This window comes from Ictalurus furcatus, chromosome 12, assembly GCF_023375685.1.
Source record: "Ictalurus furcatus strain D&B chromosome 12, Billie_1.0, whole genome shotgun sequence".
Lineage (NCBI taxonomy): Eukaryota > Metazoa > Chordata > Actinopteri > Siluriformes > Ictaluridae > Ictalurus > Ictalurus furcatus.
Genome location: NC_071266.1, coordinates 21,404,250 through 21,419,028, shown reverse-complemented (window position 1 = coordinate 21,419,028; position 14,779 = coordinate 21,404,250).

The following is a 14,779-nucleotide window of genomic DNA, read 5'->3' as shown; positions in this document are numbered from 1 at the left end:
TTTTGATCACAGTAACAGAGTAAAAATGCAATTTAATGTGTTAAACTATTCAATTTCAAGACCCAATCAAAAGAAAGCAGTTTCCTGCCAAAAGTCGAGACTTCAGGTGCCAAATGTTTAGTCAGCAGCAGCAATGTCTGAGACAGTGGAGACAGATGAGCATCGCTATCCCAATTTATCAGTTTTGAATGCTTCAAAAGAAACAGCATGACAAAATTTGCATTATGAAAGTTTCAATGCATTAAATTTAAGATGTCACATCTACAGTTGAGGTCATAAGTTTATATATGCCTTGCAGAATCTGCAAAATGTAAAGAAGGCAATGCAATACATTAAGAGCTCTCTTGTCTACCCTCATGAGTCTTTGAATGTGTGGTGCAGCCTGGCAATGGTTTGCTTCCTACCTGGAAGTTCGCTCATATCAGGTGACTTGGAGGGGATCTCCCCGCAGACTCTCCACTGGTGTCCCACAAATCTCAGTACTTGGTCCTCTTCTGTTCTCCCTCTATACTCGATCATTTGGTGAGGTTCTATCCTCACATGGGTTTTCATACTTCTGCTATGTGGATGACACTCAACTCATCCTCTCCTTCCCTCCCTCAGATCATCTTGTTTCTGCTCAGATCTCAGCATGTCTGGCAGACACATCAGATGGCAGCTCATCATCTGAAACTTAATCCCAGCAAAACTGAACTGCTGTTCATCCCAGTTGATTCATCACCATGTCAGGATTTTGCGATCACCATGGACAACTCTCTGATCTCACCTTGGGTACTCTACGCAACCTTGGGGTAACCATAGACTGTCCTTTTCTTTTCACATTGCTAATCTGACATGCTCATGTCGATTTCTCCTTTACAACATCAGAAGGATTTGTCCATTGCTATCCATACAGGCCACTCAGGTGGTTGTTCAGTCCCTTGTCATTCCAAGACTGGACTACTGAAACTCGCTCCTGGTCTTCCTCTGAGCACCATTCAACCTCTGAAACTGATCCGGAATGCAGTTGCTCGACTAGTTTTCAATGTTCCAAAGTTCTCCCGCACCACACCATTGCTACGCTCCCTCCACTGGCTTCCTGTAGCTGTCCGCATCAGATTTAAAACACTAATGCTTGCCTACAAAGCCAAAAACAGACCAGCACACACTTACCTCAAATCACTTATCACACCCTGCACTAGACCACACTCCCTCCGATCCTCTAGGACTGCTCAACCGGTCTCTCATTGTACAAGGAAGGCAATGAATGTCCAAACAACTGTCACCGGCAGTCATCAAAGGACAACTAAAGAACTACCTCTTCCTAACGTCCTTAAAATAGCACTTTTTATTTCAAAAATAGTCTTGTGTTGTGTTAAAATTGTGTTGTCTTTGTGCTTTTCTTACTATAATACCTCCCAACAGAGTTTTTAGACTGATGGTGTTCTTAGCCTGTGACCTAGTGAACCATTATCAGGATGTATTTATTCATATAGACTTCAAAGCGCTTCCATAATTGCTCTGGATAAGGATGTCTGCTAAATGCCGTAAATGTAAAGGTGTAAATTCAGTTATTATTGTGTCTTGTGGATTATATGTAAACATGTGAAATAGTTTATTCAGGGTAGTAATAATAAAAAAAAAAAATTAAAAAAAAATGCAATTTTTACGATCCCTCTTTTTAAAAATGATTAACATTTTGCAAGGCATATGTAAACTTATGACTGTAACTGTATATTTGTTAGTGATTGCCTGTTGTATTAAACATAACAAAGTGCTGCTATAGCCTGAAGGTAATGTTCAGGGTAATGCATAACTGACTATGTAGCTAGAAACAAATATGAATTAACATCAGCTAGCTATCTAACAAACTTAGCAATCTTCTGAATTCTCAACAGCATGTGGCCATCTAACTTTACCTTTCTTTATATGTGCTTATAATCGAGATGGGATGCCGGTCCATTGCAGGGCAACATTCACACACTCATTCAGACCTTGGCACAATCAAGACAAAGAGTGGCCAGTCCACTTACCTGCATGTTGTTGGACAGTGGGACACCTGGTCAGAAATATACTGAACATTTACCACACTATGTTTTTTTTTTTTCTCTTTTGTGCCATAACTGCAAAAATAGTGGCCAAAGACACAAAGTAGATTACATTACATAATTACTCTTAACTGTATTCAATCTAAATCAATCTAATTCAATATTTCTATTTAATTTGATATAATCCTAGGCTGAATTTGAGTCTTACAATGCAGTGAACACACTACTACTTTTCCACTTTTCCACACTCTGATTTGGACGACCAATAAGGCTGGTGGTACAAAGGAGCTCCGCTGAACATGCAGTCATCAGTATATTTAGAAAGAAGTCTGTGTATGTCTTTCTAGGACACTCTGCACTGTTAGAGATTTGAAAGGTCTGTGAGCCAAGCATACCATCACTGGTCTGTCAGGTCTGTTTTCCCATGGACTACTTTTGAACTGCTACTGCAGGAACCTGTACTTTTAATACTGACTCATTAAGTGTGGATCTAAGGTGTCTTCTCTTTATTTAAGTATTAATAATAATGTGGGGAAAAAATGATTACAAATAAGGGTGTTCAAAGGCATGACGGAAAATTAGGACGGAAAATAAGGTCCCGAAACGTGCATTTAAAAAGCCATTTCTTTACAATGATCCATAGTTCGTAAATAGTTCTCTAGGAGGAATGATAAAATGTACTAATTATTAACAGCTTACCCAAATCACAAGTCTGCTATTACGTATTGATTATGTAAACAATCTTGTCTACTCGCGAACAGTAGTGGTTTCTCATTAATTATGAAACTGTATATAGTTTCTTAGTACTTCTCCAGGAGGCATGAAAGAAATAGTAGTTATTAATATAATTTCTTAGTACCTTTACATTTATGGCATTTATCAGATGCCCTTATCCAGATTGATTTACAGAAGTGCTTTGAAGTCTCTATCAATAAATGCATCCTGATACTGGTTCACTGGGTCTCAGACTAAAAATACCATCAGTCTTAAAACTCTATTGGGGGGTAATATAGTAAGAAAAGCACACAGACTATTTTTGAAATAAAAAGTGCTAATTCAAGTACTTTAGGAAGAGGTAAGTCTTTATAAGTGGTTTGAAGACTGCCAGTGACTCAGCTGTTAGGAAATCTAGAGGAAGTATATATATATAGTAACGTTTTAGGCACCCTATTGTTTTTTTAGTACAAACTTTCCCATAGATTTTATTTATTTTATGACATCTACATTATCAGGTCTGTACAAGAAACATTTTAGATTCCAAAACATTAGATTTCAGCACAAAATTAAATGTTACTGGAAAATGTTTGTATGTCAGAAAGCAGCATATTACATAAGAGACACTTTTCAGACAAAAAAAAAAAAAACCCCAATGAAAGCTGCTGGGTTTTGCTGCAAAAATAAGAAGCAAGTGCAATGGTCAAAGTCTCCAGAGGAACGGTGGCTGGTTCTGTAAGATGCTCAATAAAACTTACCAGATAATTTCCTTATAAAACTGCACTAATTGTACTGGAGACTAGTATTTTTATTTTTATTTTTTGTCACACCAAATATTGACTTTGTTTCATTTACTACTGTTTACTGCTCTTTATGGTTTTTTTTTTTTTTTTTAAATGTACAAACATTTCATTTCAATAGGGATCTAATTTTGGAGGCATCTTTGTGTCAGTACTGTGTGTGTGTGTGTGTGTGTGTGTGTGTGTGTGTGTGTGTGTGTGTGCGTGCATGCGTGCGCGTTTTAAAATATTTACTTTGCAACCAATATTTTGGAGCATATTTGTGCTGCTAAAACAAACACAAACAGAAATCAAACTGCTCTCTGTGATGCAAACAACCATGTGATAATGTGTTATTTAGATAACTGCAGACAAGGTGAGGCATTTATCGCTTAAAATAGCCTTTTTGTGTCACAATGCCTTTTTCGTTTGAAGTATACTGCCAGATTCTGCCCTCCAAAGTCATCTAAACAAAGACATGACATCAGTAAACACTACAATATGTGTGTAATCTCATATGTATGTAGGTATGCCATATGTGCTACTTATAAAACAAAACATTCCTATATTTTCTATGGCAGCAATTGCTGACCTTGCCTTCACTCCTGTTTTATGTTCTGCCCTGATAATCTACTTAGGGGTGAAAGTGGCAGCTCTTAAATCAACCAAGCTCATCCCAGGGTATTCAAATTTCAAGTATGAGTAGGTTTTGTGTATTTGATGGAGCATGCAATGGGGGATGAAATATATCAGAATTCAGTCCACAATAGTCAAATCATATCAGTGCTACTGATCTCAAGAACATGTCAAAGAGTTCACTGCCTCTGTTCAGTACATGATGTTCATAAAATGTGGTGAGAGGCAGGACACAAGTGCATAAACTCAGTTTGTGCAAATAAAAGTATTGTAATCCAAGTCTATAGTGGGGGTTGAAACTATAGTGCTCAAAGTGGGGGCAGGTAGGTAAGGTAAACAGAGATAATCATTAGACACTAAGAAAGCAGGCAAGGGTCTAAACCTTGGGAATATGGAACCAGGAAACACAGAAATCAAGGCTTGATCTTAATTAAACAAGAGCATGATAAGGCTTTGTGATGTTGCAAAGAAACTGCAAGGTGTACATAGACAAACAAACCAAGGACTCACACAGAACAGGTGAACGCACTCAGGTAACAAACCAATGACAGGACTAAAACATGTCCTGTTTTTTGCCCTTGCATTTTGAGAGGCAAAACACAAGTGCTACAACTGCCAGAATCATAATTTATGTCCATAGTGGGGGCTGAAGCACAGACAAGTTAAAATAAGATAATTAATATTCAGAAACTAGAGAAAAAAAAACAGTCAAGTGTCTAAACCAGGGGAATACAGAATTCGGAAACATTGAAATCAAGGCTCAGTCATAATGAATCAGAAGCATGACTTTGTGATGCTAAAAGAAATTGCAGGGTACATATAGGCAAACTAAACAAGGACTAACACAGAACAGGTGAACACACTCAGGTAATCAAACAATGACTTAATTAGAAGAGAAACCAAAACAAACATAAACACATAGCACATTTATGACAATATTTAATGCTATGAACGTTGACTATGACAATATTTGCATTTTACCCATGACTGAAGTCTGGGTTATATAACTTATGTTTGCTATGTGAAAAATGTTACTTCAACAAACAATTTAATTGTAATGTAACATCTGATTGGCTCTTTGTGGCAGAGACAGCACAGTGAAAGAAGTGTATAAACATGCCACAGCTGAACAAGTCTAGATAATAACAATGCTTTGATTTGATAAACCAACAAGTATTGTAATGCTTCAAGCTTAATGAAGCTTATAATAACACCAGAAAACGGCAGTGTTTCACTGCAGGGGGGGAAAATGGCCTCAGTAGATGCCACATTCACACAACACAACAGAGAGTTTCTAGTTAGGATACGGCACTAACGCTGGATAGCATAACTACAGTAGATCACTGCATTATGTTTTTACGGTAAAATCTGCATTCTCTCATTTTGTGAATGTGGTGAACTGAGAGATTGTTTTAACAAGCAGATACATGTAGAAAACACAAAAATACACACACTGAAAGTGATCAGAGATGATAGTTGTGCATGTTGTTGTTTTAGATAGAATTAGTAGAATTAATAGTTGTGCCTATTGTGTAGATCCATCTCCAAAACAACACAGAAGTTCAGCGTAGAGGTTTTGGTCATTTATTATTTTTTTTATTCTTATAATGCTTCTGTAATACTGGTTTGTGCACATTGACACTGCGTGTCCTGACTCTTACCTTGCTTGCCGTGTTTATCACAGATCAAATGTTGGACCCTCCTGTATGTTGTCATATACTGTATAACAGCTAGCTAGCTTGCTAGTGCTCTTAGGTAATGGTTTATGCAGAATTAAATTACCTTAATGTTAGAAGTCTTGCAACTGTTTGCTTTTAATTACATGATATAATACTTAGACTGATGTAATGTAAGTTATATTTGCATTTTTAATTATAATTTGGCTGATATACTTATCCAGAGTGACAAAGTTACAATTAAACCTGTATACAATTGTGCACTTATGGGTGAAAGATCTTGCACAATGGCCCAATGGTGGCAGCTTGTTGTTGCTCCAAAAAATATATATAAAGTCACAACCTTGAGATCATTAAACCAAAGCCTGCTGCACTGTGTGAATATGCAAATGTGAAAATAAACACACTGCTTTCAAAGGAAAGATTTTGTTGTTAGAAAGCTTTATTTATTCACTTCACTATCTTTAATTAATTTCTTATACTATGCAGCCACCTAGCTAGTAGTGTTTGATTTTTTACTGAAAATAGCTAATAGCTTCATATATGTGAATAAGAGTCCTGGGATGGACAAAGGACAGTCTTTAGAATTACAAAGGCAGTTTTTTGGTACAAGTCTACAGTATCCTGGCGAGATCACCAGATCAGGGATGAAATTTGAATATAAACGGTAAACTTAAATAGACATACAAACTAAATGTCTGGTTTGTTCATTGACCCGTGCTGTGTGTTTTCCACGGGGGGGGGGGGGGGGGGTGTTGATTGGACATTGACGAATGGACATTGAATTTGTTATCTCTATATTATGTGTTTAGCCATGAGTTTTGTGGGGGTTTTTTTCATTAAGAAAGACTATGGGAATGAAATTCATTTCCATCCAATATTCTAAATTCCATTACCAGCATTATCTGATTGATTGGATGTCACATGAAATTGCATGGCTTGCTTGCCTTCTAGTTTTGCGTCTAGTCTAAGAGCTACTAATATTTGTGTGAATTAAATTTCATTTTCTACTGCTTTGTGTCTAATATAGGCAACAGAATACCTAATTCAACTTCAGAGGCACCGGGAAAATGCCCAGTGCTAGGTATAGAAACACAGCATGAAGCCTTTGTGTCTTGGCTGAAGCTAAAATTACAGGCGCATAAAGAACACCTGCAGTGTCATTCCGTGATTAATAAGTCATCTTATCACACACCTGCCACTGAAGTGTCTGATCAAGAACAGTCACATTGGAGGTGGAGATGGAGAAAAACAGACAAGCTTGTGTATTCTCCCTCACAACCTCGCTCTGTGTATGTGTATATTGTCATACAGAGACAGTGCAGGTTACTCTAAATTCCACGTCTTATGTTTCTTTTTTTATTAAACTGGGTATTACAGAGCCTGGTTTGTCCTTGACAGTAAAGCTGAGCATCAGAAGCATGCATCAGCGAGGAATCCTCACAGGATTGCAAGTGTCTGTCTTTATTTTACTTTGTCCATGCTTTTCTCCGCTGATGTCTGGGAATTGGAGGCTGTAAAATTACATTCAGGTACCATGTAGTGAAACAGAGCCAAGGATGATTGCATGGTTCAAGCAGAATTTTTTCTACAATAGTTTGATTGTTAATGTGGCAAGCTGAATATGTGTTTAGGACATTTCAATGCAATTCTCTGTGTAATGACATTAGTAAGAGGAAAACCAAATATTTGATGTTAAACGATCAAAGGGCCATGTTCAGAGGGCAAAAAGGGCAAAAATTATGTCAGTAGTCATAGGGAGAGTTACTCAGGTTAGTGTCCTGTTATATACATGCTCTTGGCACAAGTTAAGATAGCATGCATTGGAATAAACTATTTGCATTGCCAATATCCTGCTGCATGAATAGTCCTAGTAGTAATTATCACATTTATTGTTGTTGTCAGGTAAGCAGCAAAGAAGGATGCAGATATAGATGGATGTTTTTTTTAAACAATCAGGTGAACAAACTAAAACACAATCCAAAAAGTCAAAGCCAATAAACAGAGAAAAAGTCAGGCAATAAGCAAATGAATAAAACTAGGTAAATCCAAAAGCCCGAAATATAAGGATAAAAAAACCCCATCAAAGCCAGGAACACAATCACAATTTGAACAATAGTTTCACAAACACCATTAAGCTGTATAGGATGAAACTTAGCACTATGCGTGCATGCACGCGAGAGACCCCAGATTATTTATTGAGTGTGTTTGATTAGTAACAGGTGAATGCAATCTGGAGTCTGGCGATGCAGAGCAGGTGAACGAGTCAGGTGACTGGGTTTCGGCCATGTTGTTTTGAAGCAGTGAATTTTGGGAAATGGAGTCTGTGACCAAAGCTAGTGATGATATGACAGCTATAAATTTGGTTAAATTTAATAATATGGATTTATCAGCTTGTAAAATAGCACTAGATCCATCATCACATTATATTATTTTGCTTTCTTTATATTCAAAGCAAAAATGTCTAAAACATAAGTCTACAGCTGATATAAAAAGTCTACACCCCCGGGTTAAAATGGCCGGTTTTTGTGATGTTAAAAAAAAAGTTAAAGCATGTCAGAACCTTTTTCACCTTTATTGTGAAGCAACAAACACCCAGAAATGTTTTTTGGGGAAAAATAAGAAAAACAAAAAACTTCTAATATCCAGTTTGCATAAATGTGCACACCCTTTTGTAATTGGGAATGTGGCAGTGTTTCAGAATCAACCAATCACATTTAAACTCGTGTTAAATACCAATTAGTATGCACCTGCCATCAGTTAAAGTGACTGATTACAAATAAAGTACAGCTGTTCCTATAGGATTTTCCTGACATCTTCTTGGTAGCATCCAACTGGAAAAGCCATGAGCCACAAAGAGCTTACAAAGCAGGTACAGGATCTCACTGTTTCAAAATATCAATAGGAAAGTGTTACCAAAACCTTTCCAAGGTATTGGATATACCCTAGAACACTGTAAAGACAATGATCAACAAGAGGAGAAAATATGGCATGACAGTGACACTACTAAGAACAGGACGTCGCTTTTAACTTGATGAGAAGATCAAGAGAAAACTGGTCAGGGAGGCTGCCAAGAGGCCTACAGCAACATTAACAGAATTACAGCCATTTCTGGCAAATACTGTACTGGTTACTCCAGACATGTGACAATAATCTCCAAGTTTCTTCTTATCTCTGGGCTATGGGGTAGGGAAGGGTAGGGTGGCAAGATGGAAGCCTTTTTTTAAACCAAGAAATACATTAAAAATGCATCCAATCACCCAAAACCATGTGTTTTAATACCAAAAAGATATGTTTGGCACAAAAAACAGCACATCACCAAAAGAACATCATCCCCAAGGGGAAGCATGGTGGTGGCAGCATCAATCTTTGGGGCTGTTTTTCTTCAGCTGGAGCTTTAATCACGGTGGAGGGAATCACGAATAGCTCCAAAAACCAGTCAGTTTTGGTGCAAAACCTTAAAGTTTCTGCTAAAACACTTAAGGTGAAGAGGAATTTCAACTTTCAGCATGACAACAACCCAAAGCAAACCTCCAGATCAACAACGGAATGGCTTCACCAAAACAAGCTCAAAGTTTTGGAATGGCCCAGCCTAAATCCAATCAAAAATCTGTGTGGTGACCTGAAGAGGGATGTGCACAGGAAATACCCAGCCAATTTAACAGAGTTAGAATGCTTTTGCAAGGAAGAATGGCAAAATATTGCTAAGTCAAGATGAGCCAAACTTTTGGCTCGACTTTTACGCAAAAAGATTGAACGCTGTGAGAAAATCTAAAGGTGCTTAAACTACAGTAAGAATTAGCTTAGGGGTGTGCACACTTATGCAACCAGGTTATTGTTCTTTTTTCCCCTAAAATGATTCTTATTGTTTTTCACTTTAATTAATAGGTTACTGCCGTTTTAACAGGGGTGTGTAGACTTTTTATATCCACTTTAAATTTACAAAATTTTTATGCCATAAGTGTGTCTGCAGTATTAAAAAACATAAAATCTTCTTTCAGGTACTTTGTATGAAGTACATGTTAAAATGCGAGGCGGAAAATCTGAAAGGAAGCTTTAAACATTTCTTTATGAGTCTTTTCTGCTTGGGTAATTACACTTTAGAATTCCTAAGATTTCTTCAGGGAGTTCACTCCCCTATAATCTCAGCATTTAAAAAAAAACAAAACAAATTAATAACTGTCATTACAGTCCACAGTAATGAAGTGCTAATTAGGGTGTGTTGTGTGGCATGTCAGTGTGAGTGGTACTTACTTTAGTAATAAAGAAATGCCCGAATATAGGTTGACCCTATCTTATCCTGTCTGATTTTATATTACTGTAGATATATCTGAAGGTTATTTCATCTCTGTGTGAAACATTCATGTGGCCAGAATGGGAAAAACTGGGGTCTGATGAGATTATGATGGCACCCAGGGGCACTCAGGAGTTGGGAGCTGCGTTTGAAATTTAGACAAGTGTTCCAATCTTCAGCAGGTGTCTGAACTTATACATCATATCTTGTGAAAGTCAAACTCTCCTTGCCACGTAATTTTATTCTTTCTTCTCTCCCTTTCATTTCTACCATCTCACTTTAGCGTTATAGAGTATCTCAGCTACCTCTTCACACTTCTTACCAAAGTTTTTGCCCATGCTTTTTTTTTTGTCCCTCTCTCTAAGATGTCCTTTTTCTTGAGATTTGGATGAGGACAGATGGGGTTGTCCTAACAATTTTACTGGAACTATTTGTCAGTTCCACACAGAGGTTCAGTCTATCTCATTGAAGGTGGATAGGAATCAGTTTTATTATAGTCTTGATTGGAAAAAAAAAAGAACACAAACCCCATCCTTTTATCATTTCTCTCACTGATAGACCAGTGAACTCTATTAACAAGCAACGTGTAATCAAATGACCTAATCACATGGCATTATGTACCTCCATGGGCATCATGCTGGGGGTCTCAATAGGTTCTGATTTCCATTGATTCCAAAAGGTCATCTGATTTTTCAGCCCTGGATGGTCATTTTGCCCTCATTCATGCTTGGCCTGCTTGTTCATGCAGTAGAATGTTTCATTACTGAACATATCTCTCAGGCAATTTGACATTTCTGAAGAAAGACACTGGTTATCAGTTCAGCACGTTTAACCTTTTAATGCACAACCTTTTTAGCACTCACTCGCTTTATTGGCCACCTCTGGTCAAACCAGTTCCTAGGACGTTATCTAAGACAGATGGAACTTTGGTGTAATAGCGTTAAGATTCTAAGCAACACGACCCCCTGGTAGAAGTACAGCAGTTAGCCACTTCAATTAGCAGCAACAGATGAGTCTCCATATTACAAAATTTTGTGCCTACCCAAGGAAGCATACTCATTAGGGAAGCTCCGATACCCAGAAGCTAATTTCACATGATTTGTGCAGTATGTGATAAAATTTGCCAGTTTGATATTGACATGCAAAAGCATTCATAGGAACAAGCCAAAATGATCTCGAACACCTTTCATGTGTGAATATGAAATTAATTGTTACTGCATACTGTAGCGCATTGGTAATCATGTTAATAATTTAGACCTCGTTGTCAGGAGGGTATTTGCGCTTCAAAAAATGAGCAGCAGTTTTCTCCGGGGTAAAAACACACATACGCACACACACATGCTCTGAATACCATAGAGCAGCAATGAGAATGGTCCTGTTTTGGCACTTAATGAAAAAGAGATTTGTCTTTAATTGAGGTCTCTAACCCCACCTATGGTTTGACACTGATTATAAGCCATGTGCCAGAGGGCTCTATTAAACCCAGTCAAAAGCTGAAAATCACTACAACAATCTACACTGTCATGGCCTAATTATATAAAGAATAACACATGATAAGCTGTGCTGTTTGAGGAAATAATCAACGATGGAGTGGTGTAATGCTACACGATGCAAAGCTGAGTCACTCTTATCAACCCAACATTTGATTATTTTCCTATAACATCATACCCGAAATGGTGTTCTTTGTATACCAATGCAATTTGCCAGTGATTCCTAATAAGGAATCATAAGGATACCATGCATCATAATTTTTTATCCATTTATAGTTACATTTAAGGATGTGGAGCATCCACAAATCAAATTCCTGTTATAACTTATGTTATAGCAGCTATAAGCCATGTTTTTTTCTCTTTCTTGAAATTAATGTGGCAAAAAAGCACCTTGTCATGTTACCAAGAAACTTCAAGTCCTCCATCCTGAAGACCCCGTGGCAGAAAACGTACTGACTGACTAAAGCACTGACAGTGGAGACTCTTTCCATAAATGTTAAATCAATATTTCCTTACAGAAAGATTTTTTTTTTTTAAATCCATTTGTTATTTGTATTAGATTATGTGGAATGTCCGCCATATAAGTCTCTGTGAATGAGCTGTTAGCACAAAAGAGATAATGAACTAGAACGAGTCCGATAATATATACCTGTGATTTTCTTCACTGCCAGATTTGCAGTTATAGAAAATTAATCAACACCTTCTGACCAATCGGATTCGAGAATTCAAAAGTGTTGTGGTAAAATAACATTTAACAATCATAATTACATAAATGTGATAAATATATGCTGAATAATTCTAAGTGTGTGCTGATGTCAGAAACCGTGTGTGTTTATGTGTGTGTGTGTGTGTGTGTGTGTGTGTGTGTGTGTGTGTGTGTAATCAAGTGTCTGTAGGTTGACCAGACTCTCAGGCTCCTGTTGTGGTCAGGGTGCACGGTTTCTCTTCTCTAGCAGTAATGGGAAACGAAATCTAATTCTCCATCTCCATCTGTCTCTGTTCGGGAGTGGGTGAGATTGCCATTCCGGAAAGATTTTCCCTGCATATAGAAGCGAATGGCATCCCTCTACCTCAATTTGTCATTCCATCCTTCTCCTTCTTCAGTGCACTTCTTAACCTTCTCACACCACATCTAACTCTTGCTCTTCCCTTACATGTCCACATGTAGTCTTCTACTAAAATACACCTCTTGACTATTGGATAATAATTCACTTTGTACCAGATTCTGAGTTGATGACTTAAATAAAAATAAAAATAAAACAATATTTACATGAGGAAAGCTTTCTGTATGAAGCTTAACTTGAATTTTCTCGAGTCAATTCAAATTATTAAATATACAGCATTACCTCAGAAGAGGCCAGATTGTTCTGGAGAATATTGTTTTTTGTTTGTTTGTTTGTTTGTTTTTTTCCACTTGAGTCTTGATCACATATTTTTGATCAAACAGAGAGCTCCTTCTGCAACTACAATATGATGTAACCTAAATGCAAGACACTAAAAGAAATACACTTTAGACTAATAAAATAAAATAAAAAATGAAAGAAAAAGAAGGCAAAGATTCACACAAACATCTGAAGACATTAGTTATGATATGGTCTAATATAATCCTAATACACTGAGGCTGCATGAATAGTCCTAGTCGTCATTATCACATTAATTTCTGAATATTGCAAATGTATTTTAATATAAAAAAAATGTGGCTTCCACCCACATTATCTGTCTGCCAGCCTTATTCTATATTTTTGCACAATGAAGGACAAGTATTCCACTATTTTAAAACTATTTTGACAGCCTATGCAGAAAGCCTGAAACCTAGGCAGGTGTAAATAAAAATGCTGTATGTACTGTATCTCACTCTGTCTCGCCTGATTGGCTGCAGCTCCTGCCGCTCACCATGAAGTCAGACTTCTTTTAGTGCCTATAGTTGGGACATGGTGACATTTCAAGCATGAGTAAAATGCATGGTTGTAATTTATGTGATTGTTATTTAGCCATAACTAAGTAAACCTGCAGAGGTTAATGTTAATGGTTAATGTAGCTGCTCAGTATTTTATTTGTTGTTGTTTTTTTTCTTTTTAAACAAACATCAAAAAATTCAACTGAATTATAGTTTAATCATGCTGGTCTTTATCAATGCTAATGCAGCAAATCATGTAATATGCCAATAGTTCATATTGATGATTGACAGGTTTGCTTGGTAAAGTGTTACCAGATTTAGTGCAGCTCTATCTAGCACAACGTTTCTGTTCTCCATGTTGTGCCCTTTTAAAATAAATACACTGCAAATTGTCATTACACAAGCTTACAAGTCTTTTGTGTCTAGTTTAGTTTTGTACCTTCATCAGTACAAGTCAGTCCGGAGATTTTTGGCAGCGAACATTTTGGCCTGAAGAGTGCGCACATGCATGAATTGATATGCTTTATTTTAACAGAGAGATTTTGGCTCAGTGGAACAAATCAGCAAGGCAGAGAGAGAGACTTTTAATTTGGGTTGTTGTGGGCCAATAAATAGATCAACGTGTTGGCTGCAGCATGAGCTGAGTAATTTGACTTCTGCTCTCCATTCCTCCCTCACACACTGCTACAGAAACACAGGGATGAGAGTAGTCTATTCTTTACACGATGAATGATTGAATGCTGTGGTGGTAATTGAGAGTGTTGGATGAATATCCTGTGCACTAATTACTGTTGGCTAACAACATTGCCTTTATGAAAATATACACTGCTACGTCTAATTCTCGCTGCGCCCATACATGCAAATACACTCACAAACAGAATTCAAATGTCACAACCAGGTCTAATTATATAGTTATTCAAGGAGTTAGCAGCCCATGTCAAAATTGGACAAGTGCAGTTGTTTAGCTGTTGAGACTCATGGAATAGTTATAAAAAAAAAAAGGTTATCGGTAAAATGTAATGTTAGACTTTATTCTTCCATTCAGCATATTCAAATAAAGAGTTGTTGCTATGTTATGAGTTTATCATAAATCACAGTCTGTTTCAATGTGACTTGAAGAACAGTAAATGTTACATTGAGGAAGACAGATGCTAACTGCTTCCCTGAGTCTTGTCCATGTAGGTAGTATTTCCTGCTTATGCCAAGATTGTGTTTCTGATTGACTGGGAATGGTGAAATATATCTCAATGTGAAATAGTGTTGATC